At 42.4% G+C, this 18,461-nt stretch overlaps 2 protein-coding genes across 17 annotated transcripts in view; one reads left to right on the top strand and one right to left on the bottom strand.

The window, feature by feature from the left end:
- The window catches only part of WDFY4 (WDFY family member 4), a 286,497-nt gene that overhangs the window by 45,875 nt on the left and 222,161 nt on the right, over positions 1-18,461 (bottom strand). The gene's annotated exons all lie outside the window — the stretch shown is intronic.
- The window catches only part of LRRC18 (leucine rich repeat containing 18), a 33,075-nt gene that overhangs the window by 673 nt on the left and 13,941 nt on the right, over positions 1-18,461 (top strand). For 3 of the 7 annotated variants that reach the window (XR_005380350.1, XR_005380349.1, XM_038578033.1), the window contains exons 2-3: positions 1,850-1,940; positions 3,938-3,970. The exons of 1 other annotated variant lie outside the window; for it this stretch is intronic. The gene's annotated coding sequence lies outside the window, so the exon portion shown is untranslated. The remainder of the gene's footprint in view (positions 1-1,849; positions 1,941-3,937; positions 3,971-18,461) is intronic. 3 more of the 7 variants (XR_005380351.1, XM_038578032.1, XM_038578035.1) reach the window with 2 other exon arrangements.

Below are 18,461 nucleotides of genomic sequence, written 5' to 3'. Positions count from 1 at the left end.
GGGAACAACTGCAAGTTGGGACAGAGCAGGGACCCGTGAACACCTGACACTGTGTTCAAAGTGTGTGCAAAGCACCTGTCCAGACTAAACCTTGACCCGGGGCCCTGACTCGCAAGACAAGTTCTTTTCTCTGATGAAGGGAAAAGAAAACAAAAGTAAACAAAAAGCAACAACAGCAGAAATCTTAGTTCTGGCTAACTTAGAAGGCAGTTACCTGACAAATTCATAATTTGTGCACATCTGGAGCTAAAGAATAAGCATTAGCAAAGTTGCCAAGTTATTATTGCATATCCATGAGATAAATATGAAACTGTAGAGGTATTAAAAGTCTGGAAGGATATGTAACATGAAGTTACCTCCAGATGCAGAAATTGAGCAGCTTTAATTCTCATGAGGTTTTACACACCTGCAATGTAAAATGTATTTATCTTCTTGTGTATTTTCTTCCTCAAAATATTGATTTTATTTTTGCTTATGATTTTCATATTATTTATTTTCTAATTGAAATGATGTACTTTTACAAAGAGTCTAATTAGAAATACACTGGGTAGTAGGACTCCAGGCAATTTTTAATTTTCTACTTATCCGGGGCACCTGGGTGGCTCAGTGGTTCAGTGTCTGCCATTAATTAACTCAGGTCATGATCCCTGGGTCCTAGGATCGAGTTCTGCATCGGGCTCCCTCCAGGAAGCCTGCTTCTTCCTCTGCCTATGTGTCTGCCTCTCTCTGTGTGTGTCTCTCATGAATAAATAAACAAATCTTTTAAAAAATTCTACTTACCTGAATTTGATAATTATTTTAAACCCATCTTTTGTCTAAATTGAATAATCTGTTTTCTTTTAGCTTTTCATTAAACAAAACAGCGGTGGTATCCATGTATTTAAAGTTTTTGTGGTTAACAATATTTCTATTTCTTAATTTAAACTATTTCCTTTTGCTTTTCTGTACTTTTCAAAATGTTCAGTGCTTAGATTTATTTTGTATTTCAAATTATCTATTTGCTAATTACTTTATTTACTTCCCAACTTCATTTGGGTAGTGCAATTTAGAGTATATTTATTTCTTTATTTCTATGAATGCATTCTCAAATTTTTCTACAATGTTAGTTTATTATGCATAATAGTTTTCATATATAACTTTCTGCTGATCTTCTCAATTTCTGGAAATTTAATTTACAGAAAAAAACTGAACAAAAAGATTACAAATGTACAAACATATTCATTGCAGCCCTATTCATGATAGCACTAAATTTGGGAACAACAAGGAAAGCAAAGTCCACCAGATTCAGTATTGCACATTCAATCAAAAGATAGATTTTAGAAATTATATAGCAGCATTTGACATAATATTAATTAAGAAAAAAATGCCTATATACCTGTAAGGCTTTTACAAGCATTATGGTCATTCTAATAGCATAAAAAGGACACAAAGAGAAAACTGCAGAAATAATTAAATTCAAATAAACAGGTAAAGACCACTTTCTTAGAAATCAAAGAACTGAAAAAGCTATTTGGACAAATAACAAGGAAGTTGAGTGATATTTTGTGGGACTTGCTCAATGCTTTATATAAAAAGTAAGGTATTTGTCCCTTAAAGGAGGCAAACATGGCCTTTCTTTCCCAGTAGCAATGTCCCACTCCCAGCGTGGCCGTGGACAGTCAGCTGGGCCCGGTGGCAAATTGCTCCACTGTGCTGCTGAGGGAGGCCGGGAGGAGAGCCCCCTGCAAGAAGCCCGAGGAGCCCAGGCCTGGGTGTCCCTCCGCGTGGGCAGCTAGCTGCACCTGCGCCTGCCAGGGAGTTTAGGGTGTGCTGGAGACCTTTTCAGCTATTGTGTCCTCTCACCTGGCAGGCTGGCATCAAGATTATGCTAATTAACTCCAGTCTCTTGTTGCCTGGTGACAAAGTTTCACAGTTGAGAAGGAAGAACTGGCAGAAACAGGGTAAGTTTTTCTCTGGTAGTGGCCCTGCATTTACGAATTTACTTAAACTTTGCCAAACAACCACCACTTCACAAATTCTGCTTTTTGCTCTCCTCCTTTGTGTAAGCAATTTTGGAAATGCTGGTTCTCTTGGTGTGCTTTATTTACAAACCTCAGACAGGAGCTAATTCATTATTTAGGAGAGGAGGAAGCTGGGCCTTGAGCCTCAGGCAGGAAGGGCAGCTAGCAGGGGCCCAAGCTGGGGACCCAGCCAAGGGGTTAAGGACCAGCTTGGGAAGGACTGTGTGTATGAGTCTCTGGGGCTTTAGGGTCACACTTGGGTCTCTTTCCAAAATCTGAGCCTGGAGCATTTTGCTGTCCCATAAGCAAGGGGAGACTAGTGTTTGAACTGCTTCTTAACCCCACCAGTGACTGACCGCTCAAAGAAAGTGCAGTGTGTGTACTCCTCACTTAGGAGGCTAGAGCCTAATGACTGTTGACTGTGGTGGTGCTTGGGGCACAATCCATCTTTTGAGAAGTCTGGAGGCAAATCCTTACCACAAGTTATCCTGAATGCTGGGGCCCATTAACAAGTAGTTAAGTCCTAGGCTGGGCTGGGCCCTGCAAGGAACACACGAGAACAATGCCTTATGTCTCTATTTCCATGACAGGTATAATGGGAAAAGATAGGTGCTCCTACTTCCAGTCTTTATGACTTTGGACAAGCTACTGGCCTCTCTCTTGTCCTCTCTGAGCCTTAGTCACATATTTTTCTAGTGGAGATAAAAATGAATACGTCAAGTGGTTATAAGAATTCTTTATAATGTCTGTAAAATGTCTGGCCTATAGTAGGAGGTCAGTAATCTATACACACAGTCTGAAAGCAGGAGCTGAATTCAAACATGTTAAAAACTATGCAGTATCATTGCTTTGCAAAGGGTTTGGCACATAGTAGATTTTAAATTCATTTATGAACCGTATGTGATGTTATATTCCGTGAACCAAGTACTAAACACCAGTTCCTGTGGGATGAAATGGGGAGTCAGAAAGGTTAGGAAATGTGTACAAAGTCACACAGTTAGGGAGAGACAGAGCTGTGACTGGTCTCCAAGCCAGGGTGACTCCCATGCCTTCTGGGCTTGAGCCTTAGCCTGGAGGGAAGTGGGAAATACTGAGACAGTCACTGCCCACTCTGCAGAACACCTGAGCCCCACGCTTGTCTGGAGACTGATTTTTAGGGTCTAGTGCTTGGTAGCTCCAATTTCTTCCTGGGGATCCTAGGGTCTCCTACTGTTGCTGAGAAGAGATAAAGGTGACTTCATGCTCTCTGCCTCCAGCCATTATCTGAGTAATGGGAAAGTCAAACCAAGTAATGTTTCCTGGTCCCTAGTATTACTAGCACACAATGTGAACTAAAACATGTCCCCCTCTAAATAGGCACCATGGGTTACCCTGCTGCATAATCCATCACCAGCCTTCCATCCACTGCAGAGTCAATTCATTGCCAACTTCCAGTTCCTACCAGTCTCACATCATAGATCTCAACTCAGCCCCCTGAGCTGGGTCTGATAACATGCACATGCTATCCCTGTGGTGAGGGATGAGTATTAAGGATGGGGCTTGAGCTGGTCTAGAATGAGAAGTCTATAGAATCTAGCTCAGTTTAGGCTAGTGTCTGGAAAACACAATGAGTCAGGAGCTCCCTTGTCAGCCCAGAGGGCCCCATTTATCACAGGACCTTATAAAATCAAACTCTCATGGAAAAGCCAAATGGCAGTTCAACCCACAGACAAGAAAAGTGAGCAGATACTGGCTCTGCTTGAGCAGCGTGTGACCTTGACAGGGGACATGCTCTTGAGGCTTAGTGCTTTATCATTAAAGTAGGGTGTATGGATCAAATGAGATAACACACATAATGCACTTGGACGTAAAATTTGTGCTCAGCACAAAAGAGGAGACTATAGAAAACACCAGGCTTGCTAGAACTTCAGCCTGTGTTTTCTCTTTGACCTATACAGGCAACCCAGAAGATTCTGCTCCCACCACATATGGTAAATATGAGCCATCCTTCTCCTCCTCAACCCCTTGATATATATCATTTTCTTCTCCTGTCTGCAAGTGGCTGTCTCCATCTATTCTTCCCTCCCTACCTCTGTAGACTTCCCAGCAGCCTGAGTGATGCCTCTAAACTTTTCGTGTCCCACCTCATGCAGGCTCTCCCCAGCTCCTCATCCTCTTCATCTTCTATCCTCTTCATCCAGTCCCTGCTCCAGCTCCCATGCCATTTTCTTTCTCTTCAACACCACCAGCTCCTCCTCACTGGTAGGACTTGCACCTGGTGTACACCTTCCCTACAAGTGTTCTTCCTCAAATTCTCTCATGCAGCTTCATCCTAGTGTGAGCTCAAATGTCATGACATCCCAACCTTCTCAGTCTAAATTAGACCACCTCACCCCAATATTCTCTCCCTGATCCTTGACATTCCCTTTGACATACACTAGGTCTGATTTTTTTGCAGAGCATTTGCACCAACTGAAATGATCTTGGGTCTTTTTGTTTGTTTTTATTGATTGATTTGCTGCTCCTAAAATAGGAGCTTCGTGAGAAACACAGTAATGTCTATCTTGCTCACTGTATATCATCCAACCTGACCCTGACTTATATAGAATGACTCAAGTACAAGTTGTTGAATGACTGACTGACTGAATGAATGAACAAGCAAGTGAGTAGCTTGGGCTGTAGCAAGCTCTAGAAGCTAACAGTGGACAAATGTATACTCATATCTTCTAATTGCTACTATGTTTTCTTTTACTATTAATATCATCATTAATAACTTGGGTTTAAAAAGTTGCAGACTTTTGTCCTTGGGAATCAACAAAGATTGTTCCACAAATTTTACATCTGGTGTTAATGACCAGTGGGGAGTGTCCTAGGGCTACTCATTGGAGGGAAATGATTACTACGTGCTCTTCAGTAGATCTACCAGCATTATCTATTGTCTTAAAGGCACTGACTGTGGGAGCCAGATTACTACTCACTGAACACCCGCTACACACTGGCCACTCAATGCACAGTCACCCCCGCAATTACTCTTCATAAGAAGTTACAATCTCCTGGCCCATTTTGCTGATCAGCAAACTGAGCTCATGATTAAAACCAGGCTGGCAGTAAAGGTGGGGTGGAGCCCAGTTCTGCCTCAAAGCTCCTGTGTTCCCTGCTGCCCGAGTGCCTGCTTTCTATTAAGTACTTTTATACACAACAGGAAGGGAATACACAAAGTGTCTAATACATGGTCACTATCCCCATCTGGAAAATGCCGAAAAGCTGCTCCATTCTAAAGTGCTGTCGGCTGTCTTTATTGGCATCATTTCTATCATCTCCAGCAAGTTATATCTGGCTGCCTAGAGTCAGTAAAGACATCTCTCTTACTGATGGGGCTAAATGCTTCAGTAAACAACTTCAAGTAGGCCTGATAAAGACTCAAGGAGGAATGGGAAATCTGAACTTAGGAAATATTTCTACAAAAAAATAAGATTAGATAGAAATCACAGCATTTTCCAAAGACAGGTGCCTTGCATACAAGCAACAAGCCTCCAAACCACCCTTTTGCACCCTTGAACTTTAGCATCATTTTAAAAATTAGACCATAGTCATTCTAGCAGCCTTCCCCTCTGGATGGAGAAAAGTTAGCCACTGTTTAAATAAATATCTTCCCTTACAAGGCACCGTAGTTTGGGTCACCAACACATAACAGGCCATGTGGCTTGTGTATCACAGTCATCTGTGATTGATCAGGGTTTTCAGTGTAGTGGAAGGCTTGCTGGCTCTGAGGGAACATCTCTGGAGGGAATGAGAATGGCTGCCTCCCTCCTCTTCTACCACTCCACCACCCTGTCAGCATGGCCAAGCATAGGGGCAAAAACAGGGCTCTCCACCTTCTGCTTAATTTGCACATCTGCAGTTGGTGGGGTGCTTCTTGGGTGCCCCTGTATCTCTATTTGCCACAGCAGCCAGGCAAATCAGGGTTCTCAACCAACCACTGGCACTGTTGCCACCATCCCATCACCAAAGCTCCCCTTCACTAAGCACCTGTCACATCATAACCTTTTTCTCCTATGCAACTCTCACATTGCCCTACTTTACTGAGGAAACTGAGGAAAGCATTGTATGCATCTATTTGGAAAGTCTTCCTTTCCTCAAGGGTGTCCCACTGGGGCTGGGTACACACTCGGTGACAAATAAATATTTGATGTGAAAGTGATGACTTTTCCCCAAAGACCTCTCCCTTGAAAAATAGTCCGCAATGTTCTAGAGGCCCTTTCAAAACAATGGGTCAAGAGAGATTCCACAGCAGCTATTACAAGCTGTGGAATCTGGGATGAAGCTGACCCCTTTCTGAGGTCATGGAAACTGGGATGCCCTTGTTAAGCATCTTGAATTCATTCATTCAACCAATACTGTCGGAGGGCCTCCTGCTTGCCAGGCACTGGGAGTTTAGAGCCTGGCCAGAGAGGAGATCAAGGGACAGACAATAAAAATAAGCACACCAAGTAAGTCTATTATAAAATATATTTGGGTGATAAATGTTATGGAAGAAAGTACAGCAGAGGAAGGAAGATCAGGGTATGTTAGGGTTCACTTTGCATCATTAATTAGAGGACCAGGGCAGGCTGAATTGAGAAGGTAAAATTTACCCAAAACCTTGAAGAAGATGAACAAGTAGGTCAGTCAAGTAAATGTCTGAGAGAAGAACCTTCCAGAAGAATGAAACTGTTGGAGCAAAGGCCATAAAGAGAACTTTGTGGGGCAAGTTAGAGGAATGGCAGGGCTGGGTGGTGGATGTAGAGTGAGTGTAGGGGTGAGCGGTGGGGAGCCCCTCAGAGAGGTGGTGGCTCAGGCCATGAGGCCACCGGAAGGTCTCCAGCCTTTACTTGGGTGAAACAGAAGTCACTGGAGACCTGTGAGCCAAGGAGTAACCATTTGCCACGGTAACAGAATTCCCCTGGCTGCTGTGTTGAGAACAGACTGCATGGGGCAAGCAGGTGAATAAAACAAGATAGGAGGTCACCCCAAACGCCCAGTGGCAAATGGCAGTGACTCTGCCAGGGCATGTGGTGGCCAATGGTAGGATTCTGGATTGACTTTGAGCACAGAAGGGACAGGATTTCCTGATGGACCAAACATGGAACATAAGAGGAAAAGGAGTGTTGAGTGTGATGCCACAATTTGTCTGACACACAAGATGCTGTTGCTGTCAGCCTGGCTGGAGAAGGCTTTGGGTGCAGCTGGTAGATGGGGAGCTCAGCTTGGGACCTGATGTGTTTTGATGCCTTTACATAGTACAAGTAGAAATGTTAAGGAGGTAGAATGATACGTAAGTCTGGGATCAGGTGGTGAGCTCTAGGTAAGAGATAAAAGTTGGGGAGTCATTAGTGTATTTAAGGCAATGAGACCAGATGAGATCATCAAGGTACCGAGTGTAGGCAGAGAAGAGGCAAGTGGCTTGGCCATGGCCCCCAGGGAACCCATGGCAGACAGTTCTAAACCAGCCCATTCAACTCCCTCCCATGTCTGGTCTTCCTTCCACTGCCTCCTGGTGCCCCCACTCAGTAAGGGGTCCTGCATATGGCAGCTTCCTGGTGGACCCAAGACCTCATCTGGGCGGAACACGCTCCACTGTGAGGTACCAGCCCAGTACAGCACTATGGCTGCTGCCAGCCAGGGGGCTGGGTTTCCTACCTTCTCAGGTAGAAATTAGAGAGGAGAGGGCATGGGCTTGTCTGTGATCACCTCGGGGGAAGTGTGGGGACTGGCTTTCTCCTTTTGGCTTGACATGCAGCTAGGGTATCACTTGGAAAATAAGTCAGGTCATGTCTGCTCTGGTTCCTTTTTGCTGATTTTGTTTTTAATTGTGCCTCTGGCCTGCCTACCTGCCTTTCTTCTCTTCCTCCCTTCCATGCCCCTTCCTTCTCTCCTTCCTTTCCTTCAATTTTGCTCCCCCCTTCTCCTCAGCGCTTGCCCCCCTCCCCTCTGCCACAGGGCCTTTCCATCTGATGTTTCCTCTATCCAAAACCCCCCTCCCTATCTCCCTGGACCCTTGCTTCCTTCAGTGTCTGCCCAGATATTGTTTTCTCAAGGAGGCCCTTCCTGGTCACCCTCTCCAGAAGTATATGCCCCCACTTCCCTCCCAGCACCATCTCTGTTTCTTTTGTCCTGACTCTTTCACGTCCTAGCTCTCATTGCCACATGGCATCGTACATTTCTTTACTTTTATTCCTCTCGTTCTTCACTTGGCTTCTGTATAAAACTGACCATGGCAGTTTTCAGGCACCTATTATTAATTAATGAATAATTAATTCCAAAGGGCTGTGGGAAGCTCAACTGTTCCCTTATGGTTGATCTTCAGGGCTCTCCTTCAAAATATCTCATAGCTTCACAAGGGGAAGATTTACAGCCCCCTCTGAGCTGGGGGCTTTCGTACAGCAGATGGGGGCACCACACCAGGGTATCAGTTCATGGAGGTCTGTGCTGTGTTCACCCCTCTGCAAGTTCTCCCTGGGACCAGGTGGGGTACAGAAGACATGCACACACTGTGGGGCACTTGTAGAGAATGGCCCCCTGTCTCTGCAATCTTGGGGGTTCTGTGCCCCAAGGAGTGATGTCTCCTTGTCCTCCAGGATAAAGTAATTTAAAGTCTGCACCTGGTGAGGCAGAAAGGCCATAGTATGGATGCTGGGCTGTGGAGACTGAGTCTGGTTTCTACTGAATTGGAACCCTGGAGTCCTAGCTCCTCTGTACACCTGTTACACTGTCCTGATCATGCCACTATTTCCTCTCTCCCCCAACACACAAAGGCACAAAACGGGCCTCCAAGGATCACTCTCTCTCACCCCACCTTAGGAGGCAGATACTTTTATTGTCTTAATTGCAGAAGTGGGAGGTAAAGCTCAGTGAGGCTCAGGGGACAGTCCAGGGTCCCCCAGATGGTGAAGGGGGAGGCAGGTGGCAACCCACATGGACCTAAAGCTCCTGTATTTTCATCCTTCTGAATCACTTTTCTGAGTCCATTTTAGTTATCTGTAGGAGAGGCCAAGGCTGTGGGGAGAAAATGCAATAACATCTATCTGGCAGTAGCAGTATCTAAACCATGTTGGTTGTAATTGAATTAACACTCATCTCTTGAGGTTTCCAGGTGCCAGGACTAACCAGTCCTTCCACTTTCCTGCGTGTGTAGGTTGATTTGTGTGTTGAGAATGCACTAGTTGATGAACAAGGCGTTTCTAGTCTGTTAAACTAATAATCTTAATATTTTATTTTAATTATAAGGCACCTATTCCCTTTTGCTCCTTTAACAAATCCAATTAAAACAGAGTACATTCAGAATTATAAAATAGATGCTATTAAACCAATAAGAAATCATAATCTTTTGTTATTGGGCTGTGTGACCCCTAGTAACTTTTGCTCCAAATAAAAGTTGAATTCTTATTATCTGCCAGGGGAAGGGGGCAGTTTGACGTATAATGACATCATAGGCAGCACATGTGCAGAGCTGCAGTGATGCTCAGGATGGAGAAGTAAATAATATTAAGGGTAGACAAAGCTATACATGCATAATAGCCCAGTAAGACACTTAGAGCTGCACCGATCAGATTAGATAACTGCCACACAAAGTGAACTTGATAGCTTCCACACAGACACTCTGTTTGCTGCAGCTCTGTTATCATGGAAGGAGCACTCCACCCAGAAGTCCTGGAATGTGGTGAGCTGCATGAGCTTGAATGAACTACTTCATGCCCGACTCCACCCCACAGCATCCTTCCCTTGGGGTAGGAGGAATATTCCCACCTCAAAGGAGAGTAGTGAGAACTGAATGAAGTGGCAGAGGGAGGTGGCTTTGTGAGGCAGAAGCATGATGTGCCTCTAAGAGTTGAACATGTGGGGGGTGGGGGAGGGGTAGAAAGCATCATATGATTGACACACGGAGATGGCCTGTCGTCTGGGAAGATAGGACGTGCATCTTACGGGCGTTAGATTTTACAGTGAGCCCACACAGTGAAAATCAAACTTCTGGTGGTCTGCATACAGTCTCTCAGGGCCCCTACACAACCAGTACCCCAGGGCAGAAGGGGGCCCCAAATCTCTGGTGAGTACCTGGGAATGCCATGGGCTAACCTTCCTGAGCCGCGCTTGATGAAACACCTGTATCTTGACATTCTTGACACATTCGATGTGGCAAGAAACTTATACTCTGGGGAGCCTGGAGGACTAGTGTGGCTGAGGGACAGTAGATTTCTGTCTCCATCACTGCCTGCTTAGGAGCACATGCCTGTCAAGTGACCTTGTGGTGGCACATGTACACCCTGTTTAAATGGTTTCTCTCTGAGGGTACCTGGGTGGTACAATCAGTTATGCATCTGACTCTTGGTTTCAGCTCAGATTGTGACCTCAGCATCATGAGATGGCATCTAGTTCCATGGTCAGCACAGAACCTGCATAAGATGTTCTCTCTCTCCCTCTGCCCCTCTCTGCCCCAGCTCTCTGGCTCTCTCTCTGTCTCTGTCTCTCTCTGTCAAATAAATTTTTAAACTGTTTCTCTCTGTTTGTCTCTCTCCCACTCTCTCTCCCTCTCTCTCTCATTGTCAATGTCCAAGTTCTTACAGTTAAATGACTCCATTTGTGTTATTAAAATACCTTTAGAAGTCACTTTATTCAGATGTACACATCCATATATGTATCTATGAGAACGAACACCCTATACATTGGCCCCTGGGCAATGCAGTGAGCAGGCAATGACCTGGAACAGTTTCTTCAGGGAACCCAAGTTACATGTGGTCCCTCCAAAAGGTCAGTGGGACATCAGCATTATTGACCTGACAGGAACTTTGGCCAAAGATTGGCTAGCTGCTCCAGCCCAGGAGTGCACTCCATTCCCCTGTGGGTGAGTGCCATTGCACTTCCCGTCTAACCCGTGCCAAATTAGAATGGGCCTAAGTGGGTATCTAGGCACCCAGAGTGTGTGACTCTGTGACACAGCTTCGTTCCTACATCAGAGAGCCCATAGATGACCAAAGCCAGCAGCACACCTTTTTGGGTACACGAGGGGAAAGCAGCTCTAATTTCTGTTACAGGTGTCTTTCACCCTGGGAATGCTAGAACTCCAGAATGCCTTCTTCTTTTTGGAGTTATGGGGTCAGCAATGTATCTTCCAAGATAAGCATTTCATACTGCTAGAGCAAAGACAATAGCAGAGAGAGAAAAGAAAGGCAGCATAGTGAAGAACAAAGATCATAAGCTTTGGTATAGGCATATCTAAGTTTGTTTTGGCTGTGCTGTGTGGTCTGTGTTACCTTGGGAAAGTCACTTGACTTCTCCGTGCTCAGTTTTCTTATCCTAAAAATAGTAATGACATTTTGCTTCATTGCTGTGGAGACACAGGAAGGGCCCAGCCACATGTTTGCCATAGTTACTTCGGTACGTGTCACCAGAGTGAATGATGTTGAGTGGATCTTCTGAAGCTGATGTCAGAAATCCCCCCATGATCATGGCATCCCTGTAAGACTCCACTCCTGCTGTCTACATCTTCTCTCCATCAACTGCCAAGGGTCTGGTGGTGTTGTTGCCGTAAGCTCCACACACATCTTTCTGCCTCTAGTCTATCCTCTCTTCCCTTCCTAGAAATCTGTCCTTATGCCCCCAGGAAAGAGGAGCTCAACATAACACAGCTGGGGGTGGTAATGGAAAAAATAAAAGCACTTCATGCTTACCCCCCTCACCATGAGCCTATACTCGAAAAACCAGCTAACACTGTAAAGCAAGTAGAGGAGCACACAGTTCCTGGCCCAGAGTAGGCACTGGACAAATGGTAATTCCTTCCCCCAGTGTACACTATGCCCAAGTCAAACATTAGTGCCTATTTTAGAGGTGTGGCCAGAGGTTCCAAATAGATGCACTCCACAGGTGGCTCCACAGTGAACCACCCACATCTCCACCTGCCATATGGCTGCTTAGAGAAGGTATAACATGTTTCAGGTAGGGGTAGAGGACACAGGGAATGATTTGAAGCCACATAGGTAGTCACAGCGGAGGTGAGGCTGGCCTCTTACAGGTCTAGTGAATGGTCTATAATGGGTCTATTCTATGTCTCAGTGCGTTAGTCAAACGAGTGAAATAATTATTGTGAGATCACATTAGCAAGATGTTAAAGATATCAGATATATACAAAGTCAGTCTTACTTAAAGGCACATGAGTGTGAGGCACAAGATAAGCTGTATTATCATAGTGATGATAACAATCTTACAATAAAAAATGCCTGCAAATATTTGATGGCATTAAAATATAGGTTGCCATTACATTTTTAATTTAGATATCCATGGGGTGTCCTACCATGCTGTTTGATTCACAATGACTAAATAGAAAAATTAATTAGAAATTAAAGTCAACCAACTGGTCCAGTTTCTCCAAAGTATAAAAACCAATTGTTCAAGACAAAAAGACCCAGTACATTTAAAAACTTCTTGTATTAGGGCTTCTCAGCTATTCATATGATATGAAATCTATCGTCTATCCATCCATCCATCTATCCGTCTATCTATCTATCTATCTATCTATCTATCTATCTATCTATCTATCATCTATCAATATATCTCTTTCTTTGATTTCCAGCTTCCTTTGTGTGGTTGTTGGTCCCACTCTGATGTTTGAGGATTCTGTGAATTGATAGTATCAGACCATCTTATCAGTTTTTGTTAAATCAAAAGATCATGAGTTTTACATTTCTTTTGCCAACACTTATTCTCCTACTCAGTGGGCAGAACTGGGCAGGATGCTGACCATTCTGAGTTGCATGAAAGAAGGGATATTCCTGGTCTTTGGGGCCTTCTGGCACTGGTCCACTGTTAGTGGTACTCAGTGGCTTAGGGAGTCATGATGGATCCTGAGCAGTACAACACATCTTTCTCACCATAACCAAGAGCAAGGTCCCCAGTCAGGTAAGGTGGTGGTGAGAAGTATGAAGGGGCTGGGGTCTGGATCATGCTTCATATGGCCTGGGGCTATCTGGGGACCCAGATGTGCTGGGAGGAGGTGAAGTGCATTATCCTAGCTCCTGCTTTGCCTTGCAGGTAATTAATGAGCAGGCTCAGAGCCAAAGGGTGCTGGAGAGAAGCTCCTTAATGGAGAAGTACTCAGCTCCATGCCGCTTCCTTCCCAACATTCATCAAAGCTGGAGGGCTTCTTATCAGGGGTTGGATGGACTCTGGAGAGCACACTCAGCAGGGGTCACCTGGGTGGTTCTTCAGTCTACTGGAAGCATCCTTCTCATCCAGGGCCCCACTAGCCCATGCTTATTGTGTTTGAGCTGAACTTTATCTTTAAGAAATACAAAAGACAGTTCAGACTTTGGGGGGCTCAGGAGAATCAGTAACAATGTAGATTTTAGCTCTTTGAGCTTGGGAACTGGCCTTGTTTATTGCTCACCTGTGTAGCACATAATAGGCTCTCAATATACCTACTTGGTGAGCGAACAAATGAAGGAATGCAGGAATAAGCACATCGATTTGGCTTAAATTAGCCCCAAAGGACTAGGATCATGAGCAAAGGAAACTTTACTATTTGTTCAGGTCCATGGGATAGAATTGCCAAATAAAATACAGATGTATGCAATGTTTGGGGCACATGTATACTAAAAAGTATGTGTTGTTTATCTGAAGCTCACAGTCAACTAGGAATTTGTCATTTTATTTGCTAAATCTGGCCACCTTCTCATACAGAAAAGTCATTGATAAACATTAAGATCAGAACACAGGATCCCTTGCTCTTGGCCCATCTTTTCTCTTAATGAAAATTTCAACTCAAGTGCAGTAGGGCTGTTTTTCTGACACACCACCTTGTGCATAGTTGGCAGTGGTACAGGTGATACACACATGTACCGTGGCAAATGCCACATGGTTCATATTTGGATGGCCTTTACTGGGCACGACAAAGCTAACTGGGGCATAAAAAAATCACAAACTTCTAAACTGGGCCAAGCAAGCAGCCATAGTACAAGGACAGAAATAGATGTGGAGCCCCGAGTATTTTTAAGATTTTTTAAAAACTGTAAATTTACTTATGGTAAAATTTCCCTTTCTTAGTATTCTGTTCTCTGGGCTCTAACTGAGGCACAGCTTCACGTAAGCACCACAGTCAGGATACAGGCAGTTCCAGCACCCCAGAAAACTCCCTCCTGCTGCTCCCTTGTAGTCAAACCTTTCCTGCCCCTAGTCCCTGGCAACCACTCATCTGTTTTCTGTACTATCATTTTGGCTTTTCCAGAATGCTATATAAATGGAATCATTCATTATATCGGCTTTTAAGATTGACTTCTTTAATTCAGCAAAATGCTTTTGAGATTCATCTAAGTTGTTGCATGTATCAGTAGATTTGTCCTCTTTATGTTTAACAGTGTTCCCTGATAAGGATATGCCACAATTTCTTTATCCATCCACCCACTGAAAGAGGTCTTTGGGTTGTTATCTTCTGGTTTTGGCAGTTATGAATAGAGCAGCTACACACACATGAATAAGTTTTTGTGTGAAGCTAAATTTTTGTTTTTCTGGGGTAATTACCAGTTGGGGAAATGCTGGGTCTTATGGTAAGTCTATAGTTAATTTTATAAGAAATTGCCAAACTGTTTTTCAGGGTAACACTTTGAATTCCAATGAGTGCTCTGGTTGCTCTGAATCCTTACTAAATCTTTGTACTATGTAGATTTTTATAAAGTTTTTTTTTTAAATTTCAGACATTCTAATAACTGTGTAGTGATATCTGCTTGTGATCTTAATTGCCATTTTTCTAGTGACTAATGATGTTGAGCAACTTTTTGTGGGCTTATTTGCCACCATATAGCTTCTATAGTGAAAAGTCTTGTTAAATCTCTTGGGCATTTTATTTTTATTGTGTTATTTGTCTTCTTACTGCTGACCTTGAGTTCTTCATAGATTCTAAATAATAGTCCTTAGTTGGACATATATTTGCAGATGTTTTCTTCCATTCTGTAGCTTGTCTTTTTATTCCTGATTTTTTTAACAGAGTGGAAATTTTATTTTATTTTCAATATTTTATTTTCTTATATGGATTGCACTTTTGCCAAACTCAGCTTATGAAGATTTTCTTGTGTGTTTTCTTTTAGAAGTTTCATGTTTTAGACTTTACGTTCATATCTGTGATTCATTTTGAGTCCATTTGAGTTAATTTCAATAGCTTGAGATTCTTCTTCTTATTTGTATGGTTACCCATACAAAAGTGGGTAACCAATTGTTCCAACACCATTTGTTGGAAAGTTCATTATTTATCCATTGAATTTAGTTTGAACTTTTGTCAAAAATCATTTAACCATTTGGCTATAGTTATGTGGCTCTATTTATGGACTCTGCTTTCTATTCCACTGATCTATGCATGTGTTCCTTCATCAACATCACATGCTACAATTACATGGTAAATTTTAAAACTGGAAATGTGAATCCCTCAACTTTATTTTTCTTTTTCAGAATTTTTTGGATTTCTAGTTTCTTTTCCTTTCAATATAAATTTTAAAATCTGTTCATTCATGTATACAAATAATCCCGCTGGAATTTGCATTGATCTTTATACCAATTTGAATAGAATGGACTCTTTTTTTTTATATTTTTAAATTGGAGTTCGATTTGCCAACATATAGCATAACACCCAGTACACATCCCATCAAGTGCCCCTCAGTGCCCATCACCAAGTCACCCCATCCCCCTGCCAACCTCCCTTTCCACTACCTCTTGTTTGTTTCCCAGAGTTAGGAGTCTCTCATGTACTGTCACCCTCACTGATATTTCCCATTCATTTTCTCTCCTTTCCCCTTTATTCCCTTTCACTATTTTTTATATTCCCCAAATGAATGACACCATATAATGTTTGTCCTTTTCCAATTGACTTACTTCACTCAGCATAATACCCTCCAGTTTCATCCATGTCGAAGCAACAGTGGGTATTTGTCGTTTCTAATGGCTGAGTAATATTCCATTGTAGACATAAACCACATCATCTTTATCCATTCATCTTTCGATGGACACCGAGGCTCCTTCCACAGTTTGGCTATTGTGGACATTGCTGCTAGAAACATCGGGGTGCAGGTGTCCCGGCGTTTCATTGCATCTGTATCTTTGGGGTAAATCCCCAGCAGTGCCATTGCTGGGTCGTAGGGCAGGTCTATTTTTAACTCTTTGAGGAACCTCCACACACTTTTACAGAGTGGCTGCACCAGTTCACATTCCCACCAACAGTGTAAGAGGGTTCCCCTTTCTCCACATCCTCTCCAACATTTGTGGTTTCCTGTCTTGTTAATTTTCACCACTCTCACTGGTGTGAGGTGGTGAATAGAACTGACTCTTAATGATATTGAATCTTCCAACTCATGAATATGCTGTATTTCTCCATTTGTTTAAATATTCTTTGCTTTATTTCCTCAGTGTTTTGTAATTTTCATCACAGAAATCCTGTACATTTTCATTACTTATGTGAGATACACAGATTTTTTTTTGGAGTGTTATTATTTTTCAAATTTCAAATTCCATTTGTTTATTGCTGGAATATAGAAGGGTTTCTCTGTGTGTGTTAGCTAAGGTGTTAAACTTACATCCTGCAACCTTGCTAGCTCATTACTTCCAAAAGTGTTTTTTAAATTTTGTGGAACTCTCCAGGTGGACAAGCAGGTGATTTGTAAGTAGGGAAAGGTTTATTTCATTCTTTCCTACCTATATGCATTTTTCTTGCATTATTGCATTGGGTAGAATTTCCAAGATGATGTTGAATAGGCATACTGAGAGTTCACCTTCTGGCTTTGTTGCCAAACTTACCGGGAAATATTTAGTCTGTCAGCAAATATGGTGTGTGTGTGTGTGTGTGTGTGTGTGTGTGTGTGTGTAAGCCTTTAATCAGGTTAAGGAAAAGCCTTTATATTACTGGCTTGCCATCATGGATGTTAACTTTTGTCACATTTTTTCATGGTGAAGTGTATCTTTTATCATTATGTAGTATTCTTCTTAATCTCAAGTAAATTTTCATGCTCTGAAATATATGCTGTCTGATGTTAAAGCCACTCCAGGTTTCCTTCAGTGTTTGCATAGTATGCCTTTTCCACTCTTTTAGTTTAACTTACTTTCATTTATATTATTTGATTTAGATTATTTGATTTTGGTTTAGATTATTTGATTTTTTTTCTTTTTTTTTTAGTTTCATTTTAATGTATATATTTCCTTTTTTTCTCTGTCTACACATGTTTTAGTGATTTAACTTTCCATGGCCTACTTAGAATTAATATTTTACCAAAGCAGTGTAAAAACCTTAGCTACCATATAGGTCCCAATAACTCTCCCCATTATGTTATAGTTGTGCTATGTATTTCATCTACATACATTGGTAACCCCATCATACAGTGTTACAATTTTTGCTTTCAACTGCTACACATATTTTAAAGATCTTAAGAGCAGAAGAATAGTCTATTATGTTATCAGATGTTTACCATTTCCCTAGCTCTTCCTCTATTCCTAACTCCACATTTCTTTCTAATATCATCTCCCTTTCGTCTGAAGAACTTCCCTCAGCATTTCCTGTACTTGCTCAGCAAGTGGCAAATACTTTCATTTTTCATTTTTCTGAGAATGTCTTCATTTTTCCTTCATTCATCTGGGATATCTTCATTCACTGTCTGTTTGACAGTTTCTTACTTTCAGCACTTGGAAAAAATATTTTTTCCAGTACCTCTGGCTTCCATGGTTTCCAGTGAGAAGACTGCATCCATCCATATCGCTGGCGCTTGAAGATAATGTGTATTCTTCTTTAGCAGGTTTTAAAGGTGAATTTTCTTTTTGCTTTTTAATTTTAAGCAGTTTGATTACGTGTCTGAGTGTGGATTTTCTTTTTTAGCTTATTTGTCCTCTTTGGAATTCACTGAGCTTCTTGCATCTGTCATTTTTACATCTTTCACCAACAGTTAAAGGTTTTTATGCATTTTTCCTTCAAATATTTTTCTGCTCCACAACTTTTTCCTCTCCTTCTTCTAGAGTAGACCAATATCAATATTGATATTGGTATATATGTATTTTATATATGTATCTTAGGAAGCAATCACAGGCTATAAGTTCTGACATATCTTCTGTAGGTTCTGTAGACTATGGTTATAATATCCATTCAGTTGTCAAAGAATTTACAATGTGATTCAAATTAGTACTTCTACCTATATAGTAGTCTACTGCTCAGCTCAATGATCAACGCTTTTGGGTTCAGAGTCTGGGATTAGGCACTAAAGATCCTGTTCAGGGTTTTATCCATGCATAGACATCTCAGGGCATGTCCAGGAGCTCATATACAGCTTAATTAAACCCCTTCCTCTTTACAATCACCCTTTGTGGCTCTAGGAGTGGCCTCCCTCCCTGGTTTTCTGGCTAGAAATCTAGGGATTTTTATTTTCTAAACCTGCTGTATACTTTCTGCTACTATTTCTGCCTCCAGGGCCAAGTGGCAGTAGGGTAGAG

The sequence above is a fragment of the Canis lupus genome, chromosome 28, assembly GCF_011100685.1.
Source record: "Canis lupus familiaris isolate Mischka breed German Shepherd chromosome 28, alternate assembly UU_Cfam_GSD_1.0, whole genome shotgun sequence".
NCBI lineage: Eukaryota > Metazoa > Chordata > Mammalia > Carnivora > Canidae > Canis > Canis lupus.
The sequence above is the reverse complement of the archived record's forward strand: the minus strand, read 5'-3'. Positions and strand labels throughout refer to the sequence as shown.